At 56.6% G+C, this 26669-nt stretch overlaps 19 non-coding genes across 19 annotated transcripts; all 19 read right to left on the bottom strand.

Moving 5' to 3' along the window:
- Positions 1 to 45: 45 nt before the first annotated feature.
- Positions 46 to 164, bottom strand: LOC143418027 (5S ribosomal RNA). Its single transcript, XR_013098175.1, has one exon. It is a non-coding gene; the product is annotated as a 5S ribosomal RNA (ribosomal RNA).
- Positions 165 to 1298: 1134 nt separating this feature from the next.
- On the bottom strand, positions 1299 to 1417 carry LOC143417251 (5S ribosomal RNA). The gene has a single exon (XR_013097469.1). It is a non-coding gene; the product is annotated as a 5S ribosomal RNA (ribosomal RNA).
- A 1096-nt stretch (positions 1418 to 2513) lies between these two features.
- On the bottom strand, positions 2514 to 2632 carry LOC143417250 (5S ribosomal RNA). The gene has a single exon (XR_013097468.1). It is a non-coding gene; the product is annotated as a 5S ribosomal RNA (ribosomal RNA).
- Positions 2633 to 4473: 1841 nt separating this feature from the next.
- On the bottom strand, positions 4474 to 4592 carry LOC143417857 (5S ribosomal RNA). The gene has a single exon (XR_013098004.1). It is a non-coding gene; the product is annotated as a 5S ribosomal RNA (ribosomal RNA).
- Positions 4593 to 5877: 1285 nt separating this feature from the next.
- On the bottom strand, positions 5878 to 5996 carry LOC143418026 (5S ribosomal RNA). Its single transcript, XR_013098174.1, has one exon. It is a non-coding gene; the product is annotated as a 5S ribosomal RNA (ribosomal RNA).
- A 1135-nt stretch (positions 5997 to 7131) lies between these two features.
- Positions 7132 to 7250, bottom strand: LOC143417385 (5S ribosomal RNA). Its single transcript, XR_013097606.1, has one exon. It is a non-coding gene; the product is annotated as a 5S ribosomal RNA (ribosomal RNA).
- A 1095-nt stretch (positions 7251 to 8345) lies between these two features.
- On the bottom strand, positions 8346 to 8464 carry LOC143417776 (5S ribosomal RNA). The gene has a single exon (XR_013097924.1). It is a non-coding gene; the product is annotated as a 5S ribosomal RNA (ribosomal RNA).
- Positions 8465 to 10618: 2154 nt separating this feature from the next.
- LOC143417413 (5S ribosomal RNA) lies at positions 10619 to 10737 on the bottom strand. The gene has a single exon (XR_013097634.1). It is a non-coding gene; the product is annotated as a 5S ribosomal RNA (ribosomal RNA).
- Positions 10738 to 11597: 860 nt separating this feature from the next.
- Positions 11598 to 11716, bottom strand: LOC143417465 (5S ribosomal RNA). The gene has a single exon (XR_013097686.1). It is a non-coding gene; the product is annotated as a 5S ribosomal RNA (ribosomal RNA).
- Positions 11717 to 13559: 1843 nt separating this feature from the next.
- On the bottom strand, positions 13560 to 13678 carry LOC143418025 (5S ribosomal RNA). The gene has a single exon (XR_013098173.1). It is a non-coding gene; the product is annotated as a 5S ribosomal RNA (ribosomal RNA).
- Positions 13679 to 14813: 1135 nt separating this feature from the next.
- LOC143417513 (5S ribosomal RNA) lies at positions 14814 to 14932 on the bottom strand. The gene has a single exon (XR_013097735.1). It is a non-coding gene; the product is annotated as a 5S ribosomal RNA (ribosomal RNA).
- A 1095-nt stretch (positions 14933 to 16027) lies between these two features.
- On the bottom strand, positions 16028 to 16146 carry LOC143417775 (5S ribosomal RNA). Its single transcript, XR_013097923.1, has one exon. It is a non-coding gene; the product is annotated as a 5S ribosomal RNA (ribosomal RNA).
- A 1362-nt stretch (positions 16147 to 17508) lies between these two features.
- LOC143418024 (5S ribosomal RNA) lies at positions 17509 to 17627 on the bottom strand. The gene has a single exon (XR_013098172.1). It is a non-coding gene; the product is annotated as a 5S ribosomal RNA (ribosomal RNA).
- Positions 17628 to 18761: 1134 nt separating this feature from the next.
- Positions 18762 to 18880, bottom strand: LOC143417249 (5S ribosomal RNA). The gene has a single exon (XR_013097467.1). It is a non-coding gene; the product is annotated as a 5S ribosomal RNA (ribosomal RNA).
- Positions 18881 to 19976: 1096 nt separating this feature from the next.
- On the bottom strand, positions 19977 to 20095 carry LOC143418023 (5S ribosomal RNA). The gene has a single exon (XR_013098171.1). It is a non-coding gene; the product is annotated as a 5S ribosomal RNA (ribosomal RNA).
- Positions 20096 to 21385: 1290 nt separating this feature from the next.
- On the bottom strand, positions 21386 to 21504 carry LOC143418021 (5S ribosomal RNA). The gene has a single exon (XR_013098169.1). It is a non-coding gene; the product is annotated as a 5S ribosomal RNA (ribosomal RNA).
- A 1173-nt stretch (positions 21505 to 22677) lies between these two features.
- LOC143417341 (5S ribosomal RNA) lies at positions 22678 to 22796 on the bottom strand. Its single transcript, XR_013097562.1, has one exon. It is a non-coding gene; the product is annotated as a 5S ribosomal RNA (ribosomal RNA).
- A 1366-nt stretch (positions 22797 to 24162) lies between these two features.
- LOC143417774 (5S ribosomal RNA) lies at positions 24163 to 24281 on the bottom strand. Its single transcript, XR_013097922.1, has one exon. It is a non-coding gene; the product is annotated as a 5S ribosomal RNA (ribosomal RNA).
- A 1253-nt stretch (positions 24282 to 25534) lies between these two features.
- Positions 25535 to 25653, bottom strand: LOC143417408 (5S ribosomal RNA). Its single transcript, XR_013097629.1, has one exon. It is a non-coding gene; the product is annotated as a 5S ribosomal RNA (ribosomal RNA).
- Positions 25654 to 26669: the final 1016 nt, after the last annotated feature.

Raw genomic sequence — 26669 nt, 5'->3', positions numbered from 1 at the left:
ACCCCTTCTCTGGATCAAAAGCGGTTCAATGACATGAAAATGAAAGGCTTACAGCACCAGGTATTCCAAGGAAGTCTCCCATCCAAGTACTAACCAAGCCCAGCCCTGCTTAGCTTCCGAGATCAGACGAGGTCGGGCGTGCTCAGGGTGGTATGGCCGTAAGCTGCTGGCCCCAGCACAATGTCTCAATTTATGGATTCAACTGATTAGGTGGCAAGTACCTGAAGTTACGAAGACAATCCTATAACCATACCTGCATGTTTGCATAATACCCTAACCCAAAGGCTCAGTTTAGCATTTATCCAACAGCACAGGCCCTGGATTGTTGAAGATGGCCTCAGGAACCAGAACAGGGCCTGGTGTGTTGTACATGGCCACAGCTAGCAGCACAGGGCCTGGTTTGGTGAAGATGGCCTTGGCCAGAAGCACAGGGTCTGGTGTGATATGAGTGGCCTGAGCAAGAGCCACAGGCCCTGGTGTGGAGTAAGTGGCCTGAGCAAGAGCCACAGGCCCTGGTGTGGTGTAATTGGCCTCAATAGCAACTAAGGCCCTGGTGTGGTGTATGTGGCCTCAGCCAGCAGCCACAGGCCCTGGTGTGGTGTAAGTGGCCTCAGAAGCAAATAAGGCCCTGGTGTGGTGTATGTGGCCTCAGCCAGGAGCCACAGGCCCTGGTGTGGTGTAAGTGGCCTCAATAGCAACTAAAGCCCTGGTGTGGTGTAAGTGGCCTCAGCCAGCAGCCACAGGCCTTGGTGTGGTGTAAGTCGCCTCAGCCAGAAGCCACAGGCACTGGTGTGGTGTAAGTGGCCTCAGCCAGCAGCCACAGGCCCTGGTGTGGTGTAAGTGGCCTCAGCCAGCAGCCACAGGCCCTGGTGTGGTGTAAGTGGCCTCAGCCAGCAGCCTCAGGCCCTGGTGTGGTGTAAGTGGCCTCAGCCAGTGCCACAGGCCCTGGTGTGGTGTAAGTGGCCTGAGCAAGAGTCACAGACCCTGGTGTGGTGTAATTGGCCTCAATAGCAACTAATGCCCTGGTGTGGTGTAGGTGGCCTCAGCCAGCAGCCACAGGCCCTGGTGTGGTGTAAGTGGCCTCAGCCAGCAGCCACAGGCCCTGATGTGGTGTAAGTGACCCCAGCCGGTCACTCAGTCCCTGGTGTGGTGTAGGTGGCATCAGCTAGCAGCACAAGACATTGGAAAACAGCCAAAAGCAATGTCGTTAATGTGCCCTCATTAATGGGCAGCTGCTTTTGGTCTTTTAATACACCCCTTCTCTGGATCAAAAGCGGTTCAATGACATGAAAATGAAAGGCTTACAGTACCAGGTATTCCCAGGCAGTCTCCCATCCAAGTACTAACCAAGCCCAGCCCTGCTTAGCTTCCGAGATCAGACGAGGTCGGGCGTGCTCAGGGTGGTATGGCCGTAAGCTGCTGGCCCCAGCACAATGTCTCAATTTATGGATTCAACTGATTAGGTGGCAAGTACCTGAAGTTACGAAGACAATCCTATAACCATACCTGCATGTTTGCATAATACCCTAACCCAAAGGCTCAGTTTGGCATTTATCTAACAGCACAGGCCCTGGATTGTTGAACATGGCCTCTGCAACCAGCACAGGGCCTGGTGTGTTGTACATGGTCACAGCAAGCAGCACAGGGCCAGGTTTGGTGAAGATGGCCTCGGCCAGAAGCACAGGGTCTGGTGTGATATGAGTGGCCTGAGCAAGAGCCACAGGCCCTGGTGTGGTGTAAGTGGCCTCAGCCAGAAGCCACAGGCACTGGTGTGGTGTAAGTGGCCTCAGCCAGCAGCCACAGGCCCTGGTGTGGTGTAAGTGGCCTCAGCCAGCAGCCACAGGCCCTGGTGTGGTGTAAGTGGCCTCAGCCAGCAGCCACAGGCCCTGGTGTGGTGTAAGTGGCCTCAGCCAGAGCCACAGGCCCTGGTGTGGTGTAAGTGGCCTCAGCCAGTGCCACAGGCCCTGGTGTGGTGTAAGTGGCCTGAGCAAGAGCCACAGACCCTGGTGTGGTGTAATTGGCCTCAATAGCAACTAATGCCCTGGTGTGGTGTAGGTGGCCTCAGCCAGCAGCCACAGGCCCTGGTGTGGTGTAAGTGGCCTCAATAGCAGCTAATGCCCTGATGTGGTGTAAGTGGCCTCAGCCAGCAGCCACAGGCCCTGGTGTGGTGTAAGTGGCCTGACCAAGAGCCACAGACCCTGGTGTGGTGTAATTGGCCTCAATAGCAACAAAGGCCCTGGTGTGGTGTAGGTGGCCTCAGCCAGCAGCCACAGGCCCTGGTGTGGTGTAAGTGGCCTCAGCCAGCAGCCACAGGCCCTGGTGTGGTGTAAGTGGCCTCAGCCAGCAGCCACAGGCCCTGGTGTGGTGTAGGTGGCATCAGCTAGCAGCACAAGACATTGGAAAAGAGCCAAAAGCAATGTCGTTAATGTGCCCTCATTAATGGGCAGCTGCTTTTGGTCTTTTAATACACCCCTTCTCTGGATCAAAAGCGGTTCAATGACATGAAAATGAAAGGCTTACAGTACCAGGTATTCCCAGGCAGTCTCCCATCCAAGTACTAACCAAGCCCAGCCCTGCTTAGCTTCCGAGATCAGACGAGGTCGGGCGTGCTCAGGGTGGTATGGCCGTAAGCTGCTGGCCCCAGCACAATGTCTCAATTTATGGATTCAACTGATTAGGTGGCAAGTACCTGAAGTTACGAAGACAATCCTTTAACCATACCTGCATGTTTGCATAATACCCTAACCCAAAGGCTCAGTTTAGCATTTATCTAACAGCACAGGCCCTGGATTGTTGAAGATGGCCTCAGGAACCAGCACAGGGCCTGGTGTGTTGTACATGGCCACAGCTAGCAGCACAGGGCCTGGTTTGGTGAAGATGGCCTCGGCCAGAAGCGCAGGGCCTGGTGTGATGTGAGTGGCCTGAGCAAGAGCCACAGGCCCTGGTGTGGTGTAAGTGGCCTCAGCCAGAAGCCACAGGCACTGGTGTGGTGTAAGTGCCCTCAGCCAGCAGCCACAGGCCCTGGTGTGGTGTAAGTGGCCTCAGCCAGCAGCCACAGGCCCTGGTGTGGTGTAAGTGGCCTCAGCCAGCAGCCACAGGCCCTGGTGTGGTGTAAGTGGCCTCAGCCAGTGCCACAGGCCCTGGTGTGGTGTAAGTGGCCTGAGCAAGAGTCACAGACCCTGGTGTGGTGTAATTGGCCTCAATAGCAACTAAGGCCCTGGTGTGGTGTAAGTGGCCTCAGCCAGAAGCCACAGGCACTGGTGTGGTGTAAGTGGCCTCAGCCAGCAGCCACAGGCCCTGGTGTGGTGTAAGTAGCCTCAGCCAGAGCCACAGGCCCTGGTGTGGTGTAAGTAGCCTCAGCCAGTGCCACAGGCCCTGGTGTGGTGTAAGTGGCCTGAGCAAGAGCCACAGACCCTGGTGTGGTGTAATTGGCCTCAATAGCAACTAATGCTCTGGTGTGGTGTAGGTGGCCTCAGCCAGCAGCCACAGGCCCTGGTGTGGTGTAAGTGGCCTCAATAGCAACTAAGGCCCTGGTGTGGTGTAAGTGGCCTCAGCCAGTGCCACAGGCCCTGGTGTGGTGTAAGTGGCCTCAGCCAGCAGCCACAGGCTCTGGTGTGGTGTAAGTGGCCTGAGCAAGAGCCACAGACCCTGGTGTGGGGTAATTGGCCTCAATAGCAACTAAGGCCCTGGTGTGGTGTAGGTGGCCTCAGCCAGCAGCCACAGGCCCTGGTGTGGTGTAAGTGGCCTCAGCCAGCAGCCACAGGCCCTGGTGTGGTGTAAGTGGCCTCAGAAGCAAATAAGGCCGTGGTGTGTTGTATGTGGCCTCAGCCAGCAGCCACAGGCCCTGGTGTGGTGTAAGTGGCCTCAATAGCAACTAAGGCCCTGGTGTGGTGTAAGTGGCCTCAGCCAGCAGCCACAGGCCTTGGTGTGGTGTAAGTCGCCTCATCCAGCAGCCACAGGCCCTGGTGTGGTGTAAGTGGCCTCAGCCAGAGCCACAGGCCCTGGTGTGGTGTAATTGGCCTCAATAGCAACTAATGCCCTGGTGTGGTGTAAGTGGCCTCAGCCAGCAGCCACAGGCCCTGGTGTGGTGTAAGTGGCCTCAGCCAGCAGCCACAGGCCCTGATGTGGTGTAAGTGGCCGCAGCCGGTCACTCAGGCCCTGGTGTGGTGTAGGTGGCCTCAGCCAGCAGCCACAGGCCTTGGTGTGGTGTAAGTCGCCTCATCCAGCAAATACAGGCCCTGGTGTGGTGTAAGTGGCCTCAGCCAGAGCCACAGGCCCTGATGTGGTGTAAGTGGCCCCAGCCGGTCACTCAGGCCCTGGTGTGGTGTAGGTGGCATCAGCTAGCAGCACAAGACATTGGAAAACAGCCAAAAGCAATGTCGTTAATGTGCCCTCATCAATGGGCAGCTGCTTTTGGTCTTTTAATACACCCCTTCTCTGGATCAAAAGCGGTTCAATGACATGAAAATGAAAGGCTTACAGCACCAGGTATTCCAAGGAAGTCTCCCATCCAAGTACTAACCAAGCCCAGCCCTGCTTAGCTTCCGAGATCAGATGAGGTCGGGCGTGCTCAGGGTGGTATGGCCGTAAGCTGCTGGCCCCAGCACAATGTCTCAATTTATGGATTCAACTGATTAGGTGGCAAGTACCTGAAGTTACGAAGACAATCCTATAACCATACCTGCATGTTTGCATAATACCCTAGGCTCAGTTTGGCATTTATCTAACAGCACAGGCCCTGGATTGTTGAAGATGGCCTCTGGAACCAGCACAGGGCCTGGTGTGTTGTACATGGCCACAGCAAGCAGCACAGGGCCAGGTTTGGTGAAGATGGTCTCGGCCAGAAGCACAGGGTCTGGTGTGATATGAGTGGCCTGAGCAAGAGCCACAGGCCCTGGTGTGGTGTAGGTGGCCTCAGCCAGCAGCCACAGGCCCTTGTGTGTTGTAAGTGGCCTCAGCCAGAACCCACAGGCCCTGGTGTGGTGTAAGTGGCCTCAGCCAGTGCCACAGGCCCTGGTGTGGTGTAATTGGCCTCAATAGCAACTAAGGCCCTGGTGTTGTGTATGTGGCCTCAGCCAGCAGCCACAGGCCCTGGTGTGGTGTAAGTGGCCTCAGAAGCAAATAAGGCCCTGGTGTGGTGTAAGTGGCCTCAGCCAGCAGCACAAGGCCTGGTGTGTTGTACATGGCCACAGCAAGCAGCACTGGGCCAGGTTTGGTGAAGATGGCCTTGGCCAGAAGCACAGGGTCTGGTGTGATATGAGTGGCCTGAGCAAGAGCCACAGGCCCTGGTGTGGTGTAAGTGGCCTCAGCCAGAAGCCACAGGCCCTGGTGTGGTGTAGGTGGCCTCAGCCAGCAGCCACAGGCCCTTGTGTGGTGTAAGTGGCCTCAGCCAGCAGCCACAGGCCCTGGTGTGGTGTAAGTGGCCTCAGCCAGCAGCCACAGGCCCTGGTGTGGTGTAAGTGGCCTCAGCCAGCAGCCACAGGCCCTGGTGTGGTGTAAGTGGCCTGAGCAAGAGCCACAGACCCTGGTGTGGTGTAATTGGCCTCAATAGCAACTAAGGCCCTGGTGTGGTGTAGGTGGCCTCAGCCAGCAGCCACAGGCCCTGGTGTGGTGTAAGTGGCCTCAGCCAGCAGCCACAGGCCCTGGTGTGGTGTAAGTGGCCTCAGCCAGAGCCACAGGCCCTGATGTGGTGTAAGTGGCCCCAGCCGGTCACTCAGGCCCTGGTGTGGTGTAGGTGGCATCAGCTAGCAGCACAAGACATTGGAAAACAGCCAAAAGCAATGTCGTTAATGTGCCCTCATTAATGGGCAGCTGCTTTTGGTCTTTTAATACACACCTTCTCTGGATCAAAAGCGGTTCAATGACATGAAAATGAAAGGCTTACAGCACCAGGTATTCCAAGGAAGTCTCCCATCCAAGTACTAACCAAGCCCAGCCCTGCTTAGCTTCCGAGATCAGACGAGGTCGGGCGTGCTCAGGGTGGTATGGCCGTAAGCTGCTGGCCCCAGCACAATGTCTCAATTTATGGATTCAACTGATTAGGTGGCAAGTACCTGAAGTTACGAAGACAATCCTATAACCATACCTGCATGTTTGCATAATACCCTAACCCAAAGGCTCAGTTTAGCATTTATCCAACAGCACAGGCCCTGGATTGTTGAAGATGGCCTCAGGAACCAGAACAGGGCCTGGTGTGTTGTACATGGCCACAGCTAGCAGCACAGGGCCTGGTTTGGTGAAGATGGCCTTGGCCAGAAGCACAGGGTCTGGTGTGATATGAGTGGCCTGAGCAAGAGCCACAGGCCCTGGTGTGGAGTAAGTGGCCTGAGCAAGAGCCACAGGCCCTGGTGTGATGTAATTGGCCTCAATAGCAACTAAGGCCCTGGTGTGGTGTATGTGGCCTCAGCCAGGAGCCACAGGCCCTGGTGTGGTGTAAGTGGCCTCAATAGCAACTAAGGCCCTGGTGTGGTGTAAGTGGCCTCAGCCAGCAGCCACAGGCCCTGGTGTGGTGTATGTGGCCTCAGCCAGCAGCCACAGGCCCTGGTGTGGTGTAAGTGGCCTCAGCCAGCAGCCACAGGCCCTGGTGTGGTGTAAGTGGCCTCAATAGCAACTAAGGCCCTGGTGTGGTGTAGGTGGCCTCAGCCAGCAGCCACAGGCCCTGGTGTGGTGTAAGTGGCCTCAGCCAGCAGCCACAGGCCCTTGTGTGGTGTAAGTGGCCTCAGCCAGCAGCCACAGGCCCTGGTGTGGTGTAAGTGGCCTCATCCAGCAGCCACAGGCCCTGGTGTGGTGTAAGTGGCCTGAGCAAGAGCCACAGACCCTGGTGTGGTGTAATTGGCCTCAATAGCAACTAAGGCCCTGGTGTGGTGTAGGTGGCCTCAGCCAGCAGCCACAGGCCCTGGTGTGGTGTAAGTGGCCTCAGCCAGCAGCCACAGGCCCTGATGTGGTGTAAGTGGCCCCAGCCGGTCACTCAGGCCCTGGTGTGGTGTAGGTGGCATCAGCTAGCAGCACAAGACATTGGAAAAGAGCCAAAAGCAATGTCGTTAATGTGCCCTCATTAATGGGCAGCTGCTTTTGGTCTTTTAATACACCCCTTCTCTGGATCAAAAGCGGTTCAATGACATGAAAATGAAAGGCTTACAGCACCAGGTATTCCCAGGCAGTCTCCCATCCAAGTACTAACCAAGCCCAGCCCTGCTTAGCTTCCGAGATCAGACGAGGTCAGGCGTGCTCAGGGTGGTATGGCCGTAAGTTGCTGGCCCCAGCACAATGTCTCAATTTATGGATTCAACTGATTAGGTGGCAAGTACCTGAAGTTACGAAGACAATCCTTTAACCATACCTGCATGTTTGCATAATACCCTAACCCAAAGGCTCAGTTTAGCATTTATCTAACAGCACAGGCCCTGGATTGTTGAAGATGGCCTCAGGAACCAGCACAGGGCCTGGTGTGTTGTACATGGCCACAGCTAGCAGCACAGGGCCTGGTTTGGTGAAGATGGCCTCGGCCAGAAGCGCAGGGTCTGGTGTGATGTGAGTGGCCTGAGCAAGAGCCACAGGCCCTGGTGTGGTGTAAGTGGCCTCAGCCAGAAGCCACAGGCACTGGTGTGGTGTAAGTGGCCTCAGCCAGCAGCCACAGGCCCTGGTGTGGTGTAAGTGGCCTCAGCCAGCAGCCACAGGCCCTGGTGTGGTGTAAGTGGCCTCAGCCAGCAGCCACAGGCCCTGGTGTGGTGTAAGTGGCCTCAGCCAGAGCCACAGGCCCTGGTGTGGTGTAAGTGGCCTCAGCCAGTGCCACAGGCCCTGGTGTGGTGTAATTGGCCTCAATCGCAACTAATGCCCTGGTGTGGTGTAGGTGGCCTCAGCCAGCAGCCACAGGCCCTGGTGTGGTGTAAGTGGCCTCAATAGCAACTAATGCCCTGGTGTGGTGTAAGTGGCCTCAGCCAGTGCCACAGGCCCTGGTGTGGTGTAAGTGGCCTGAGCAAGAGCCACAGACCCTGGTGTGGTGTAATTGGCCTCAATAGCAACTAAGGCCCTGGTGTGGTGTAGGTGGCCTCAGCCAGCAGCCACAGGCCCTGGTGTGGTGTAAGTGGCCTCAGCCAGCAGCCACAGGCCCTGGTGTGGTGTAAGTGGCCTCAGCCAGCAGCCACAGGCCCTGATGTGGTGTAAGTGGCCCCAGCCGGTCACTCAGGCCCTGGTGTGGTGTAGGTGGCATCAGCTAGCAGCACAAGACATTGGAAAACAGCCAAAAGCAATGTCGTTAATGTGCCCTCATTAATGGGCAGCTGCTTTTGGTCTTTTAATACACCCCTTCTCTGGATCAAAAGCGGTTCAATGACATGAAAATGAAAGGCTTACAGCACCAGGTATTCCCAGGCAGTCTCCCATCCAAGTACTAACCAAGCCCAGCCCTGCTTAGCTTCCGAGATCAGACGAGGTCGGGCGTGCTCAGGGTGGTATGGCCGTAAGCTGCTGGCCCCAGCACAATGTCTCAATTTATGGATTCAACTGATTAGGTGGCAAGTACCTGAAGTTACGAAGACAATCCTTTAACCATACCTGCATGTTTGCATAATACCCTAACCCAAAGGCTCAGTTTAGCATTTATCTAACAGCACAGGCCCTGGATTGTTGAAGATGGCCTCAGGAACCAGCACAGGGCCTGGTGTGTTGTACATGGCCACAGCTAGCAGCACAGGGCCTGGTTTGGTGAAGATGGCCTCGGCCAGAAGCGCAGGGCCTGGTGTGATGTGAGTGGCCTGAGCAAGAGCCACAGGACCTGGTGTGGTGTAAGTGGCCTCAGCCAGAAGCCACAGGCACTGGTGTGGTGTAAGTGCCCTCAGCCAGCAGCCACAGGCCCTGGTGTGGTGTAAGTGGCCTCAGCCAGCAGCCACAGGCCCTGGTGTGGTGTAAGTGGCCTCAGCCAGCAGCCACAGGCCCTGGTGTGGTGTAAGTGGCCTCAGCCAGTGCCACAGGCCCTGGTGTGGTGTAAGTGGCCTGAGCAAGAGTCACAGACCCTGGTGTGGTGTAATTGGCCTCAATAGCAACTAAGGCCCTGGTGTGGTGTAAGTGGCCTCAGCCAGAAGCCACAGGCACTGGTGTGGTGTAAGTGGCCTCAGCCAGCAGCCACAGGCCCTGGTGTGGTGTAAGTGGCCTCAGCCAGCAGCCACAGGCCCTGGTGTGGTGTAAGTGGCCTCAGCCAGAGCCACAGGCCCTGGTGTGGTGTAAGTAGCCTCAGCCAGTGCCACAGGCCCTGGTGTGGTGTAAGTGGCCTGAGCAAGAGCCACAGACCCTGGTGTGGTGTAATTGGCCTCAATAGCAACTAATGCCCTGGTGTGGTGTAGGTGGCCTCAGCCAGCAGCCACAGGCCCTGGTGTGGTGTAAGTGGCCTCAATAGCAACTAATGCCCTGGTGTGGTGTAAGTGGCCTCAGCCAGCAGCCACAGGCCCTGGTGTGGTGTAAGTGGCCTGAGCAAGAGCCACAGACCCTGGTGTGGTGTAATTGGCCTCAATAGCAACTAAGGCCCTGGTGTGGTGTAAGTGGCCTCAGCCAGTGCCACAGGCCCTGGTGTGGAGTAAGTGGCCTCAATAGCAACTAAGGCTCTGGTGTGGTGTATGTGGCCTCAGCCAGCAGCCACAGGCCCTGGTGTGGTGTAAGTGGCCTCAGAAGCAAATAAGACCGTGGTGTGGTGTATGTGGCCTCAGCCAGCAGCCACAGGCCCTGGTGTGGTGTAAGTGGCCTCAATAGCAACTAAGGCCCTGGTGTGGTGTAAGTGGCCTCAGCCAGCAGCCACAGGCCCTGGTGTGGTGTAAGTGGCCTCAGCCAGCAGCCACAGGCCCTGGTGTGGTGTAAGTGGCCTCAGCCAGCAGCCACAGGCCCTGGTGTGGTGTAAGTGGCCTCAGCCAGCAGCCACAGGCCCTGGTGTGGTGTAAGTGGCCTCAGCCAGCAGCCACAGGCCCTGGTGTGGTGTAAGTGGCCTCAGCCAGAGCCACAGGCCCTGGTGTGGTGTAAGTGGCCTCAGCCAGTGCCACAGGCCCTGGTGTGGTGTAAGTGGCCTGAGCAAGAGCCACAGACCCTGGTGTGGTGTAATTGGCCTCAATAGCAACTAATGCCCTGGTGTGGTGTAGGTAGCCTCAGCCAGCAGCCACAGGCCCTGGTGTGGTGTAAGTGGCCTCAATAGCAGCTAATGCCCTGATGTGGTGTAAGTGGCCTCAGCCAGCAGCCACAGGCCCTGGTGTGGTGTAAGTGGCCTGACCAAGAGCCACAGACCCTGGTGTGGTGTAATTGGCCTCAATAGCAACAAAGGCCCTGGTGTGGTGTAGGTGGCCTCAGCCAGCAGCCACAGGCCCTGGTGTGGTGTAAGTGGCCTCAGCCAGCAGCCACAGGCCCTGGTGTGGTGTAAGTGGCCTCAGCCAGCAGCCACAGGCCCTGATGTGGTGTAAGTGGCCCCAGCCGGTCACTCAGTCCCTGGTGTGGTGTAGGTGGCATCAGCTAGCAGCACAAGACATTGGAAAAGAGCCAAAAGCAATGTCGTTAATGTGCCCTCATTAATGGGCAGCTGCTTTTGGTCTTTTAATACACCCCTTCTCTGGATCAAAAGCGGTTCAATGACATGAAAATGAAAGGCTTACAGTACCAGGTATTCCCAGGCAGTCTCCCATCCAAGTACCAACCAAGCCCAGCCCTGCTTAGCTTCCGAGATCAGACGAGGTCGGGCGTGCTCAGGGTGGTATGGCCGTAAGCTGCTGGCCCCAGCACAATGTCTCAATTTATGGATTCAACTGATTAGGTGGCAAGTACCTGAAGTTACGAAGACAATCCTTTAACCATACCTGCATGTTTGCATAATACCCTAACCCAAAGGCTCAGTTTAGCATTTATCTAACAGCACAGGCCCTGGATTGTTGAAGATGGCCTCAGGAACCAGCACAGGGCCTGGTGTGTTGTACATGGCCACAGCTAGCAGCACAGGGCCTGGTTTGGTGAAGATGGCCTCGGCCAGAAGCGCAGGGCCTGGTGTGATGTGAGTGGCCTGAGCAAGAGCCACAGGCCCTGGTGTGGTGTAAGTGGCCTCAGCCAGAAGCCACAGGCACTGGTGTGGTGTAAGTGCCCTCAGCCAGCAGCCACAGGCCCTGGTGTGGTGTAAGTGGCCTCAGCCAGCAGCCACAGGCCCTGGTGTGGTGTAAGTGGCCTCAGCCAGCAGCCACAGGCCCTGGTGTGGTGTAAGTGGCCTCAGCCAGTGCCACAGGCCCTGGTGTGGTGTAAGTGGCCTGAGCAAGAGTCACAGACCCTGGTGTGGTGTAATTGGCCTCAATAGCAACTAAAGCCCTGGTGTTGTGTATGTGGCCTCAGCCAGCAGCCACAGGCCCTGGTGTGGTGTAAGTGGCCTGAGCCAGAGCCACAGGCCCTGATGTGGTGTAAGTGGCCCCAGCCGGTCACTCAGGCCCTGGTGTGGTGTAGGTGGCATCAGCTAGCAGCACAAGACATTGGAAAACAGCCAAAAGGAGTGTCGTTAATGTGCCCTCATTAATGGGCAGCTGCTTTTGGTCTTTTAATACACCCCTTCTCTGGATCAAAAGCGGTTCAATGACATGAAAATGAAAGGCTTACAGCACCAGGTATTCCCAGGCAGTCTCCCATCCAAGTACTAACCAAGCCCAGCCCTGCTTAGCTTCCTAGATCAGACGAGGTCGGGCGTGCTCAGGGTGGTATGGCCGTAAGCTGCTGGCCCCAGCACAATGTCTCAATTTATGGATTCAACTGATTAGGTGGCAAGTACCTGAAGTTACGAAGACAATCCTATAACCATAACTGCATGTTTGCATAATACCCTAACCCAAAGGCTCAGTTTGGCATTTATCCAACAGCACAGGCCCTGGATTGTTGAAGATGGCCTCTGGAACCAGCACAGGGCCTGGTTGGGTGAAGATGGCCTCGGCCAGAAGCACAGGGTCTGGTGTGATATGAGTGGCCTGAGCAAGAGCCACAGGCCCTGGTGTGGTGTAAGTGGCCTCAGCCAGCAGCCACAGGCCCTGGTGTGGTGTAAGTGGCCTCAGCCAGCAGCCACAGGCCCTGGTGTGGTGTAAGTGGCCTCAGCCAGTGCCACAGGCCCTGGTGTGGTGTAATTGGCCTCAATAGCAACTAAGGCCCTGGTGTGGTGTATGTGGCCTCAGCCAGCAGCCACAGGCCCTTGTGTGGTGTACATGGCCACAGCCAGCAGCCACAGGCCCTGGTGTGGTGTAAGTGGCCTCAATAGCAACTAAGGCCCTGGTGTGGTGTAAGTGGCCTCAGCCAGCAGCCACAGGCCTTGGTGTGGTGTAAGTCGCCTCATCCAGCAGCCACAGGCCCTGGTGTGGTGTAAGTGGCCTCAGCCAGCAGCCACAGGCCCTGGTGTGGTGTAAGTGGCCTCAGCCAGTGCCAGAGGCCCTGGTGTGGTGTAATTGGCCTCAATAGCAACTAAGGCCCTGGTGTGGTGTATGTGGCCTCAGCCAGCAGCCACAGGCCCTGGTGTGGTGTAAGTGGCCTCAGAAGCAAATAAGGCCGTGGTGTGGTGTAAGTGGCCTCAGCCAGAGCCACAGGCCCTGGTGTGGTGTAAGTGGCCTGAGCAAGAGCCACAGGCCCTGGTGTGGTGTAAGTGGTCTCAGCCAGCAGCCACAGGCCCTGGTGTGGTGTAGGTGGCCTCAGCCAGCAGCCACAGGCCCTTGTGTGGTGTAAGTGGCCTCAGCCAGCAGCCACAGGCCCTGGTGTGGTGTAAGTCGCCTGAGCAAGAGCCACAGGCCCTGGTGTGGTGTAATTGGCCTCAATAGCAACTAAGGCCCTGGTGTGGTGTAAGTGGCCTCAGCCAGCAGCACAAGGCCTGGTGTGTTGTACATGGCCACAGCAAGCAGCACTGGGCCAGGTTTGGTGAAGATGGCCTTGGCCAGAAGCACAGGGTCTGGTGTGATATGAGTGGCCTGAGCAAGAGCCACAGGCCCTGGTGTGGTGTAAGTGGCCTCAGCCAGAAGCCACAGGCCCTGGTGTGGTGTAGGTGGCCTCAGCCAGCAGCCACAGGCCCTTGTGTGGTGTAAGTGGCCTCAGCCAGCAGCCACAGGCCCTGGTGTGGTGTAAGTGGCCTCAGCCAGCAGCCACAGGCCCTGGTGTGGTGTAAGTGGCCTCAGCCAGCAGCCACAGGCCCTGGTGTGGTGTAAGTGGCCTGAGCAAGAGCCACAGACCCTGGTGTGGTGTAATTGGCCTCAATAGCAACTAAGGCCCTGGTGTGGTGTAGGTGGCCTCAGCCAGCAGCCACAGGCCCTGGTGTGGTGTAAGTGGCCTCAGCCAGCAGCCACAGGCCCTGGTGTGGTGTAAGTGGCCTCAGCCAGAGCCACAGGCCCTGATGTGGTGTAAGTGGCCCCAGCCGGTCACTCAGGCCCTGGTGTGGTGTAGGTGGCATCAGCTAGCAGCACAAGACATTGGAAAACAGCCAAAAGCAATGTCGTTAATGTGCCCTCATTAATGGGCAGCTGCTTTTGGTCTTTTAATACACACCTTCTCTGGATCAAAAGCGGTTCAATGACATGAAAATGAAAGGCTTACAGCACCAGGTATTCCAAGGAAGTCTCCCATCCAAGTACTAACCAAGCCCAGCCCTGCTTAGCTTCCGAGATCAGACGAGGTCGGGCGTGCTCAGGGTGGTATGGCCGTAAGCTGCTGGCCCCAGCACAATGTCTCAATTTATGGATTCAACTGATTAGGTGGCAAGTACCTGAAGTTACGAAGACAATCCTATAACCATACCTGCATGTTTCCATAATACCCTAACCCAAAGGCTCAGTTTAGCATTTATCCAACAGCACAGGCCCTGGATTGTTGAAGATGGCCTCAGGAACCAGAACAGGGCCTGGTGTGTTGTACATGGCCACAGCTAGCAGCACAGGGCCTGGTTTGGTGAAGATGGCCTTGGCCAGAAGCACAGGGTCTGGTGTGATATGAGTGGCCTGAGCAAGAGCCACAGGCCCTGGTGTGGAGTAAGTGGCCTGAGCAAGAGCCACAGGCCCTGGTGTGATGTAATTGGCCTCAATAGCAACTAAGGCCCTGGTGTGGTGTATGTGGCCTCAGCCAGGAGCCACAGGCCCTGGTGTGGTGTAAGTGGCCTCAATAGCAACTAAGGCCCTGGTGTGGTGTAAGTGGCCTCAGCCAGCAGCCACAGGCCCTGGTGTGGTGTATGTGGCCTCAGCCAGCAGCCACAGGCCCTGGTGTGGTGTAAGTGGCCTCAGCCAGCAGCCACAGGCCCTGGTGTGGTGTAAGTGGCCTCAATAGCAACTAAGGCCCTGGTGTGGTGTAGGTGGCCTCAGCCAGCAGCCACAGGCCCTGGTGTGGTGTAAGTGGCCTCAGCCAGCAGCCACAGGCCCTTGTGTGGTGTAAGTGGCCTCAGCCAGCAGCCACAGGCCCTGGTGTGGTGTAAGTGGCCTCATCCAGCAGCCACAGGCCCTGGTGTGGTGTAAGTGGCCTGAGCAAGAGCCACAGACCCTGGTGTGGTGTAATTGGCCTCAATAGCAACTAAGGCCCTGGTGTGGTGTAGGTGGCCTCAGCCAGCAGCCACAGGCCCTGGTGTGGTGTAAGTGGCCTCAGCCAGCAGCCACAGGCCCTGATGTGGTGTAAGTGGCCCCAGCCGGTCACTCAGGCCCTGGTGTGGTGTAGGTGGCATCAGCTAGCAGCACAAGACATTGGAAAAGAGCCAAAAGCAATGTCGTTAATGTGCCCTCATTAATGGGCAGCTGCTTTTGGTCTTTTAATACACCCCTTCTCTGGATCAAAAGCGGTTCAATGACATGAAAATGAAAGGCTTACAGCTCCAGGTATTCCCAGGCAGTCTCCCATCCAAGTACTAACCAAGCCCAGCCCTGCTTAGCTTCCGAGATCAGACGAGGTCAGGCGTGCTCAGGGTGGTATGGCCGTAAGTTGCTGGCCCCAGCACAATGTCTCAATTTATGGATTCAACTGATTAGGTGGCAAGTACCTGAAGTTACGAAGACAATCCTTTAACCATACCTGCATGTTTGCATAATACCCTAACCCAAAGGCTCAGTTTAGCATTTATCTAACAGCACAGGCCCTGGATTGTTGAAGATGGCCTCAGGAACCAGCACAGGGCCTGGTGTGTTGTACATGGCCACAGCTAGCAGCACAGGGCCTGGTTTGGTGAAGATGGCCTCGGCCAGAAGCGCAGGGTCTGGTGTGATGTGAGTGGCCTGAGCAAGAGCCACAGGCCCTGGTGTGGTGTAAGTGGCCTCAGCCAGAAGCCACAGGCACTGGTGTGGTGTAAGTGGCCTCAGCCAGCAGCCACAGGCCCTGGTGTGGTGTAAGTGGCCTCAGCCAGCAGCCACAGGCCCTGGTGTGGTGTAAGTGGCCTCAGCCAGCAGCCACAGGCCCTGGTGTGGTGTAAGTGGCCTCAGCCAGAGCCACAGGCCCTGGTGTGGTGTAAGTGGCCTCAGCCAGTGCCACAGGCCCTGGTGTGGTGTAATTGGCCTCAATCGCAACTAATGCCCTGGTGTGGTGTAGGTGGCCTCAGCCAGCAGCCACAGGCCCTGGTGTGGTGTAAGTGGCCTCAATAGCAACTAATGCCCTGGTGTGGTGTAAGTGGCCTCAGCCAGTGCCACAGGCCCTGGTGTGGTGTAAGTGGCCTGAGCAAGAGCCACAGACCCTGGTGTGGTGTAATTGGCCTCAATAGCAACTAAGGCCCTGGTGTGGTGTAGGTGGCCTCAGCCAGCAGCCACAGGCCCTGGTGTGGTGTAAGTGGCCTCAGCCAGCAGCCACAGGCCCTGGTGTGGTGTAAGTGGCCTCAGCCAGCAGCCACAGGCCCTGATGTGGTGTAAGTGGCCCCAGCCGGTCACTCAGGCCCTGGTGTGGTGTAGGTGGCATCAGCTAGCAGCACAAGACATTGGAAAACAGCCAAAAGCAATGTCGTTAATGTGCCCTCATTAATGGGCAGCTGCTTTTGGTCTTTTAATACACCCCTTCTCTGGATCAAAAGCGGTTCAATGACATGAAAATGAAAGGCTTACAGCACCAGGTATTCCCAGGCAGTCTCCCATCCAAGTACTAACCAAGCCCAGCCCTGCTTAGCTTCCGAGATCAGACGAGGTCGGGCGTGCTCAGGGTGGTATGGCCGTAAGCTGCTGGCCCCAGCACAATGTCTCAATTTATGGATTCAACTGATTAGGTGGCAAGTACCTGAAGTTACGAAGACAATCCTATAACCATACCTGCATGTTTGCATAATACCCTAGGCTCAGTTTGGCATTTATCTAACAGCACAGGCCCTGGATTGTTGAAGATGGCCTCTGGAACCAGCACAGGGCCTGGTGTGTTGTACATGGCCACAGCAAGCAGCACAGGGCCAGGTTTGGTGAAGATGGTCTCGGCCAGAAGCACAGGGTCTGGTGTGATATGAGTGGCCTGAGCAAGAGCCACAGGCCCTGGTGTGGTGTAGGTGGCCTCAGCCAGCAGCCACAGGCCCTTGTGTGGTGTAAGTGGCCTCAGCCAGAAGCCACAGGCCCTGGTGTGGTGTAAGTGGCCTCAGCCAGTGCCACAGGCCCTGGTGTGGTGTAATTGGCCTCAATAGCAACTAAGGCCCTGGTGTTGTGTATGTGGCCTCAGCCAGCAGCCACAGGCCCTGGTGTGGTGTAATTGGCCTCAATAGCAACTAAGGCCCTGGTGTGGTGTAAGTGGCCTCAGAAGCAAATAAGGCCCTGGTGTGGTGTAAGTGGCCTCAATAGCAACTAAGGCCCTGGTGTGGTGTAAGTGGCCTCAGCCAGCAGCACAAGGCCTGGTGTGTTGTACATGGCCACAGCAAGCAGCACTGGGCCAGGTTTGGTGAAGATGGCCTTGGCCAGAAGCACAGGGTCTGGTGTGATATGAGTGGCCTGAGCAAGAGCCACAGGCCCTGGTGTGGTGTAAGTGGCCTCAGCCAGAAGCCACAGGCCCTGGTGTGGTGTAGGTGGCCTCAGCCAGCAGCCACAGGCCCTTGTGTGGTGTAAGTGGCCTCAGCCAGCAGCCACAGGCCCTGGTGTGGTGTAAGTGGCCTCAGCCAGCAGCCACAGGCCCTGGTGTGGTGTAAGTGGCCTCAGCCAGCAGCCACAGGCCCTGGTGTGGTGTAAGTGGCCTGAGCAAGAGCCACAGACCCTGGTGTGGTGTAATTGGCCTCAATAGCAACTAAGGCCCTGGTGTGGTGTAGGTGGCCTCAGCCAGCAGCCACAGGCCCTGGTGTGGTGTAAGTGGCCTCAGCCAGCAGCCACAGGCCCTGGTGTGGTGTAAGTGGCCTCAGCCAGCAGCCACAGGCCCTGGTGTGGTGTAAGTGGCCCCAGCCGGTCACTCAGGCCCTGGTGTGGTGTAGATGGCATCAGCTAGCAGCACAAGACATTGGAAAACAGCCAAAAGCAATGTCGTTAATGTGCCCTCATTAATGGGCAGCTGCTTTTGGTCTTTTAATACACACCTTCTCTGGATCAAAAGCGGTTCAATGACATGAAAATGAAAGGCTTACAGCACCAGGTATTCCAAGGAAGTCTCCCATCCAAGTACTAACCAAGCCCAGCCCTGCTTAGCTTCCGAGATCAGACGAGGTCGGGCGTGCTCAGGGTGGTATGGCCGTAAGCTGCTGGCCCCAGCACAATGTCTCAATTTATGGATTCAACTGATTAGGTGGCAAGTACCTGAAGTTACGAAGACAATCCTATAACCATACCTGCATGTTTGCATAATACCCTAACCCAAAGGCTCAGTTTAGCATTTATCCAACAGCACAGGCCCTGGATTGTTGAAGATGGCCTCAGGAACCAGAACAGGGCCTGGTGTGTTGTACATGGCCACAGCTAGCAGCACAGGGCCTGGTTTGGTGAAGATGGCCTTGGCCAGAAGCACAGGGTCTGGTGTGATATGAGTGGCCTGAGCAAGAGCCACAGGCCCTGGTGTGGAGTAAGTGGCCTGAGCAAGAGCCACAGGCCCTGGTGTGGTGTAATTGGCCTCAATAGCAACTAAGGCCCTGGTGTGGTGTATGTGGCCTCAGCCAGCAGCCACAGGCCCTGGTGTGGTGTAAGTGGCCTCAGAAGCAAATAAGGCCCTGGTGTGGTGTATGTGGCCTCAGCCAGGAGCCACAGGCCCTGGTGTGGTGTAAGTGGCCTCAATAGCAACTAAAGCCCTGGTGTGGTGTAAGTGGCCTCAGCCAGCAGCCACAGGCCTTGGTGTGGTGTAAGTCGCCTCAGCCAGAAGCCACAGGCACTGGTGTGGTGTAAGTGGCCTCAGCCAGCAGCCACAGGCCCTGGTGTGGTGTAAGTGGCCTCAGCCAGCAGCCACAGGCCCTGGTGTGGTGTAAGTGGCCTCAGCCAGCAGCCTCAGGCCCTGGTGTGGTGTAAGTGGCCTCAGCCAGTGCCACAGGCCCTGGTGTGGTGTAAGTGGCCTGAGCAAGAGTCACAGACCCTGGTGTGGTGTAATTGGCCTCAATAGCAACTAATGCCCTGGTGTGGTGTAGGTGGCCTCAGCCAGCAGCCACAGGCCCTGGTGTGGTGTAAGTGGCCTCAGCCAGCAGCCACAGGCCCTGATGTGGTGTAAGTGACCCCAGCCGGTCACTCAGTCCCTGGTGTGGTGTAGGTGGCATCAGCTAGCAGCACAAGACATTGGAAAACAGCCAAAAGCAATGTCGTTAATGTGCCCTCATTAATGGGCAGCTGCTTTTGGTCTTTTAATACACCCCTTCTCTGGATCAAAAGCGGTTCAATGACATGAAAATGAAAGGCTTACAGTACCAGGTATTCCCAGGCAGTCTCCCATCCAAGTACTAACCAAGCCCAGCCCTGCTTAGCTTCCGAGATCAGACGAGGTCGGGCGTGCTCAGGGTGGTATGGCCGTAAGCTGCTGGCCCCAGCACAATGTCTCAATTTATGGATTCAACTGATTAGGTGGCAAGTACCTGAAGTTACGAAGACAATCCTATAACCATACCTGCATGTTTGCATAATACCCTAACCCAAAGGCTCAGTTTGGCATTTATCTAACAGCACAGGCCCTGGATTGTTGAACATGGCCTCTGCAACCAGCACAGGGCCTGGTGTGTTGTACATGGTCACAGCAAGCAGCACAGGGCCAGGTTTGGTGAAGATGGCCTCGGCCAGAAGCACAGGGTCTGGTGTGATATGAGTGGCCTGAGCAAGAGCCACAGGCCCTGGTGTGGTGTAAGTGGCCTCAGCCAGAAGCCACAGGCACTGGTGTGGTGTAAGTGGCCTCAGCCAGCAGCCACAGGCCCTGGTGTGGTGTAAGTGGCCTCAGCCAGCAGCCACAGGCCCTGGTGTGGTGTAAGTGGCCTCAGCCAGCAGCCACAGGCCCTGGTGTGGTGTAAGTGGCCTCAGCCAGAGCCACAGGCCCTGGTGTGGTGTAAGTGGCCTCAGCCAGTGCCACAGGCCCTGGTGTGGTGTAAGTGGCCTGAGCAAGAGCCACAGACCCTGGTGTGGTGTAATTGGCCTCAATAGCAACTAATGCCCTGGTGTGGTGTAGGTGGCCTCAGCCAGCAGCCACAGGCCCTGGTGTGGTGTAAGTGGCCTCAATAGCAGCTAATGCCCTGATGTGGTGTAAGTGGCCTCAGCCAGCAGCCACAGGCCCTGGTGTGGTGTAAGTGGCCTGACCAAGAGCCACAGACCCTGGTGTGGTGTAATTGGCCTCAATAGCAACAAAGGCCCTGGTGTGGTGTAGGTGGCCTCAGCCAGCAGCCACAGGCCCTGGTGTGGTGTAAGTGGCCTCAGCCAGCAGCCACAGGCCCTGGTGTGGTGTAAGTGGCCTCAGCCAGCAGCCACAGGCCCTGGTGTGGTGTAGGTGGCATCAGCTAGCAGCACAAGACATTGGAAAACAGCCAAAAGCAATGTCGTTAATGTGCCCTCATTAATGGGCAGCTGCTTTTGGTCTTTTAATACACCCCTTCTCTGGATCAAAAGCGGTTCAATGACATGAAAATGAAAGGCTTACAGCACCAGGTATTCCAAGGAAGTCTCCCATCCAAGTACTAACCAAGCCCAGCCCTGCTTAGCTTCCGAGATCAGACGAGGTCGGGCGTGCTCAGGGTGGTATGGCCGTAAGCTGCTGGCCCCAGCACAATGTCTCAATTTATGGATTCAACTGATTAGGTGGCAAGTACCTGAAGTTACGAAGACAATCCTATAACCATACCTGCATGTTTGCATAATACCCTAACCCAAAGGCTCAGTTTGGCATTTATCTAACAGCACAGGCCCTGGATTGTTGAAGATGGCCTCTGGAACCAGCACAGGGCCTGGTGTGTTGTACATGGCCACAGCAAGCAGCACAGGGCCAGGTTTGGTGAAGATGGTCTCGGCCAGAAGCGCAGGGCCTGGTGTGATATGAGTGGCCTGAGCAAGAGCCACAGGCCCTGGTGTGGTGTAGGTGGCCTCAGCCAGCAGCCACAGGCCCTTGTGTGGTGTAAGTGGCCTCAGCCAGAAGCCACAGGCCCTGGTGTGGTGTAAGTGGCCTCAGCCAGTGCCACAGGCCCTGGTGTGGTGTAATTGGCCTCAATAGCAACTAAGGCCCTGGTGTTGTGTATGTGGCCTCAGCCAGCAGCCACAGGCCCTGGTGTGGTGTAAGTGGCCTCAGAAGCAAATAAGGCCCTGGTGTGGTGTAAGTGGCCTCAATAGCAACTAAGGCCCTGGTGTGGTGTAAGTGGCCTCAGCCAGCAGCACAAGGCCTGGTGTGTTGTACATGGCCACAGCAAGCAGCACTGGGCCAGGTTTGGTGAAGATGGCCTTGGCCAGAAGCACAGGGTCTGGTGTGATATGAGTGGCCTGAGCAAGAGCCACAGGCCCTGGTGTGGTGTAAGTGGCCTCAGCCAGCAGCCACAGGCCCTTGTGTGGTGTAAGTGGCCTCAGCCAGCAGCCACAGGCCCTGGTGTGGTGTAAGTGGCCTCAGCCAGCAGCCACAGGCCCTGGTGTGGTGTAAGTGGCCTCAGCCAGCAGCCACAGGCCCTGGTGTGGTGTAAGTGGCCTGAGCAAGAGCCACAGACCCTGGTGTGGTGTAATTGGCCTCAATAGCAACTAAGGCCCTGGTGTGGTGTAGGTGGCCTCAGCCAGCAGCCACAGGCGCTGGTGTGGTGTAAGTGGCCTCAGCCAGCAGCCACAGGCCCTGGTGTGGTGTAAGTGGCCTCAGCCAGAGCCACAGGCCCTGATGTGGTGTAAGTGGCCCCAGCCGGTCACTCAGGCCCTGGTGTGGTGTAGGTGGCATCAGCTAGCAGCACAAGACATTGGAAAACAGCCAAAAGCAATGTCGTTAATGTGCCCTCATTAATGGGAAGCTGCTTTTGGTCTTTTAATACACACCTTCTCTGGATCAAAAGCGGTTCAATGACATGAAAATGAAAGGCTTACAGCACCAGGTATTCCAAGGAAGTCTCCCATCCAAGTACTAACCAAGCCCAGCCCTGCTTAGCTTCCGAGATCAGACGAGGTCGGGCGTGCTCAGGGTGGTATGGCCGTAAGCTGCTGGCCCCAGCACAATGTCTCAATTTATGGATTCAACTGATTAGGTGGCAAGTACCTGAAGTTACGAAGACAATCCTATAACCATACCTGCATGTTTGCATAATACCCTAACCCAAAGGCTCAGTTTAGCATTTATCCAACAGCACAGGCCCTGGATTGTTGAAGATGGCCTCAGGAACCAGAACAGGGCCTGGTGTGTTGTACATGACCACAGCTAGCAGCACAGGGCCTGGTTTGGTGAAGATGGCCTTGGCCAGAAGCACAGGGTCTGGTGTGATATGAGTGGCCTGAGCAAGAGCCACAGGCCCTGGTGTGGTGTAAGTGGCCTCAGAAGCAAATAAGGCCCTGGTGTGGTGTATGTGGCCTCAGCCAGGAGCCACAGGCCCTGGTGTGGTGTAAGTGGCCTCAATAGCAACTAAGGCCCTGGTGTGGTGTATGTGGCCTCAGCCAGCAGCCACAGGCCCTGGTGTGGTGTAAGTGGCCTCAGAAGCAAATAAGGCCCTGGTGTGGTGTATGTGGCCTCAGCCAGGAGCCACAGGCCCTGGTGTGGTGTAAGTGGCCTCAATAGCAACTAAGGCCCTGGTGTGGTGTAAGTGGCCTCAGCCAGCAGCCACAGGCCTTGGTGTGGTGTAAGTCGCCTCAGCCAGAAGCCACAGGCACTGGTGTGGTGTAAGTGGCCTCAGCCAGCAGCCACAGGCCCTGGTGTGGTGTAAGTGGCCTCAGCCAGCAGCCACAGGCCCTGGTGTGGTGTAAGTGGCCTCAGCCAGCAGCCTCAGGCCCTGGTGTGGTGTAAGTGGCCTCAGCCAGTGCCACAGGCCCTGGTGTGGTGTAAGTGGCCTGAGCAAGAGTCACAGACCCTGGTGTGGTGTAATTGGCCTCAATAGCAACTAATGCCCTGGTGTGGTGTAGGTGGCCTCAGCCAGCAGCCACAGGCCCTGGTGTGGTGTAAGTGGCCTCAGCCAGCAGCCACAGGCCCTGATGTGGTGTAAGTGACCCCAGCCGGTCACTCAGTCCCTGGTGTGGTGTAGGTGGCATCAGCTAGCAGCACAAGACATTGGAAAACAGCCAAAAGCAATGTCGTTAATGTGCCCTCATTAATGGGCAGCTGCTTTTGGTCTTTTAATACACCCCTTCTCTGGATCAAAAGCGGTTCAATGACATGAAAATGAAAGGCTTACAGCACCAGGTATTCCCAGGCAGTCTCCCATCCAAGCACTAACCAAGCCCAGCCCTGCTTAGCTTCCGAGATCAGACGAGGTCGGGCGTGCTCAGGGTGGTATGGCCGTAAGCTGCTGGCCCCAGCACAATGTCTCAATTTATGGATTCAACTGATTAGGTGGCAAGTACCTGAAGTTACGAAGACAATCCTATAACCATACCTGCATGTTTGCATAATACCCTAACCCAAAGGCTCAGTTTGGCATTTATCTAACAGCACAGGCCCTGGATTGTTGAACATGGCCTCTGCAACCAGCACAGGGCCTGGTGTGTTGTACATGGCCACAGCTAGCAGCACAGGGCCTGGTTGGGTGAAGATGGCCTCGGCCAGAAGCACAGGGTCTGGTGTGATATGAGTGGCCTGAGCAAGAGCCACAGGCCCTGGTGTGGTGTAAGTGGCCTCAGCCAGCAGCCACAGGCCCTGGTGTGGTGTAAGTGGCCTCAGCCAGCAGCCACAGGCCCTGGTGTGGTGTAAGTGGCCTCAGCCAGTGCCACAGGCCCTGGTGTGGTGTAATTGGCCTCAATAGCAACTAAGGCCCTGGTGTGGTGTATGTGGCCTCAGCCAGCAGCCACAGGCCCTTGTGTGGTGTACATGGCCACAGCCAGCAGCCACAGGCCCTGGTGTGGTGTAAGTGGCCTCAATAGCAACTAAGGCCCTGGTGTGGTGTAAGTGGCCTCAGCCAGCAGCCACAGGCCCTGGTGTGGTGTAAGTGGCCTCAGCCAGTGCCAGAGGCCCTGGTGTGGTGTAATTGGCCTCAATAGCAACTAAGGCCCTGGTGTGGTGTATGTGGCCTCAGCCAGCAGCCACAGGCCCTGGTGTGGTGTAAGTGGCCTCAGAAGCAAATAAGGCCGTGGTGTGGTGTAAGTGGCCTCAGCCAGAGCCACAGGCCCTGGTGTGGTGTAAGTGGCCTGAGCAAGAGCCACAGGCCCTGGTGTGGTGTAAGTGGCCTGAGCAAGAGCCACAGACCCTGGTGTGGTGTAATTGGCCTCAATAGCAACTAAGGCCCTGGTGTGGTGTAGGTGGCCTCAGCCAGCAGCCACAGGCCCTTGTGTGGTGTAAGTGGCCTCAGCCAGCAGCCACAGGCCCTGGTGTGGTGTAAGTGGCCTGAGCAAGAGCCACAGACCCTGGTGTGGTGTAATTGGCCTCAATAGCAACTAAGGCCCTGGTGTGGTGTAGGTGGCCTCAGCCAGCAGCCACAGGCCTTGGTGTGGTGTAAGTGGCCTCAACCAGAGCCACAGGCCCTGATGTGGTGTAAGTGGCCCCAGCCGGTCACTCAGGCCCTGGTGTGGTGTAGGTGGCATCAGCTAGCAGCACAAGACATTGGAAAAGAGCCAAAAGCAATGTCGTTAATGTGCCCTCATTAATGGGCAGCTGCTTTTGGTCTTTTAATACACCCCTTCTCTGGATCAAAAGCAGTTCAATGACATGAAAATTAAAGGCTTACAGCACCAGGTATTCCCAGGCAGTCTCCCATCCAAGTACTAACCAAGCCCAGCCCTGCTTAGCTTCCGAGATCAGACGAGGTCGGGCGTGCTCAGGGTGGTATGGCCGTAAGCTGCTGGCCCCAGCACAATGTCTCAATTTATGGATTCAAGTGATTAGGTGGCAAGTACCTGAAGTTACGAAGACAATCCTATAACCATAACTGCATGTTTGCATAATACCCTAACCCAAAGGCTCAGTTTGGCATTTATCCAACAGCACAGGCCCTGGATTGTTGAAGATGGCCTCTGGAACCAGCACAGGGCCTGGTGTGTTGTACATGGCCACAGCTAGCAGCACAGGGCCTGGTTGGGTGAAGATGGCCTCGGCCAGAAGCACAGGGTCTGGTGTGATATGAGTGGCCTGAGCCAGAGCCACAGGCCCTGGTGTGGTGTAAGTGGCCTCAGCCAGCAGCCACAGGCCCTGGTGTGGTGTAACTGGCCTCAGCCAGCAGCCACAGGCCCTGGTGTGGTGTAAGTGGCCTCAGCCAGTGCCACAGGCCCTGGTGTGGTGTAATTGGCCTCAATAGCAACTAAGGCCCTGGTGTGGTGTATGTGGCCTCAGCCAGCAGCCACAGGCCCTGGTGTGGTGTACATGGCCACAGCCAGCAGCCACAGGCCCTGGTGTGGTGTAAGTGGCCTCAATAGCAACTAAGGCCCTGGTGTGGTGTAAGTGGCCTCAGCCAGCAGCCACAGGCCTTGGTGTGTTGTAAGTCGCCTCATCCAGCAGCCACAGGCCCTGGTGTGGTGTAAGTCGCCTCATCCAGCAGCCACAGGCCCTGGTGTGGTGTAAGTGGCCTCAGCCAGCAGCCACAGGCCCTGGTGTGGTGTAAGTGGCCTCAGCCAGTGCCACAGGCCCTGGTGTGGTGTAATTGGCCTCAATAGCAACTAAGGCCCTGGTGTGGTGTATGTGGCCTCAGCCAGCAGCCACAGGCCCTGGTGTGGTGTATGTGGCCTCAGCCAGCAGCCACAGGCCCTGGTGTGGTGTAAGTGGCCTGAGCAAGAGCCACAGACCCTGGTGTGGTGTAATTGGCCTCAATAGCAACTAAGGCCCTGGTGTGGTGTAAGTGGCCTCAGCCAGCAGCCACAGGCCCTGGTGTGGTGTAAGTGGCCTCAGCCAGAGCCACAGGCCCTGATGTGGTGTAAGTGGCCCCAGCCGGTCACTCAGGCCCTGGTGTGGTGTAGGTGGCATCAGCTAGCAGCACAAGACATTGGAAAACAGCCAAAAGCAATGTCGTTAATGTGCCCTCATTAATGGGCAGCTGCTTTTGGTCTTTTAATACACCCCTTCTCTGGATCAAAAGCGGTTCAATGACATGAAAATGAAAGGCTTACAGCACCAGGTATTCCCAGGCAGTCTCCCATCCAAGTACTAACCAAGCCCAGCCCTGCTTAGCTTCCGACATCAGACGAGGTCGGGCGTGCTCAGGGTGGTATGGCCGTAAGCTGCTGGCTCCAGCACAATGTCTCAATTTATGGATTCAACTGATTAGGTGGCAAGTACCTGAAGTTACGAAGACAATCCTATAACCATACCTGCATGTTTGCATAATACCCTAACCCAAATGCTCAGTTTGGCATTTATCTAACAGCACAGGCCCTGGATTGTTGAAGATGGCCTCTGGAACCAGCACAGGGCCTGGTGTGTTGTACATGGCCACAGCAAGCAGCACAGGGCCAGGTTTGGTGAAGATGGCCTCGGCCAGAAGCGCAGGGTCTGGTGTGATATGAGTGGCCTGAGCAAGAGCCACAGGCCCTGGTGTGGTGTAAGTGGCCTCAGCCAGCAGCCACAGGCCCTGGTGTGGTGTAAGTGGCCTCAGCCAGTGCCACAGGCCCTGGTGTGGTGTAATTGGCCTCAATAGCAACTAAGGCCCTGGTGTTGTGTATGTGGCCTCAGAAGTAAATAAGGCCCTGGTGTGGTGTAAGTGGCCTCAGCCAGCAGCACAGGGCCTTGTGTCTTGTACATGGCCACAGCAAGCAGCACTGGGCCAGGTTTGGTGAAGATGGCCTTGGCCAGAAGCACAGGGTCTGGTGTGATATGAGTGGCCTGAGCAAGAGCCACAGGCCCTGGTGTGGTGTAAGTGGCCTCAGCCAGAAGCCACAGGCCCTGGTGTGGTGTAGGTGGCCTCAGCCAGCAGCCACAGGCCCTTGTGTGGTGTAAGTGGCCTCAGCCAGCAGCCACAGGCCCTGGTGTGGTGTAAGTGGCCTCAGCCAGCAGCCACAGGCCCTGGTGTGGTGTAAGTGGCCTCAGCCAGCAGCCACAGGCCCTGGTGTGGTGTAAGTGGCCTGAGCAAGAGCTACAGACCCTGGTGTGGTGTAATTGGCCTCAATAGCAACTAAGGCCCTGGTGTGGTGTAGGTGGCCTCAGCCAGCAGCCACAGGCCCTGTTGTGGTGTAAGTGGCCTCAGCCAGAGCCACAGGCCCTGATGTGGTGTAAGTGGCCCCAGCCGGTCACTCAGGCCC

The sequence above is a fragment of the Maylandia zebra genome, linkage group LG3 (genome assembly GCF_041146795.1).
Source record: "Maylandia zebra isolate NMK-2024a linkage group LG3, Mzebra_GT3a, whole genome shotgun sequence".
NCBI lineage: Eukaryota > Metazoa > Chordata > Actinopteri > Cichliformes > Cichlidae > Maylandia > Maylandia zebra.
The sequence above is the reverse complement of the archived record's forward strand: the minus strand, read 5'-3'. Positions and strand labels throughout refer to the sequence as shown.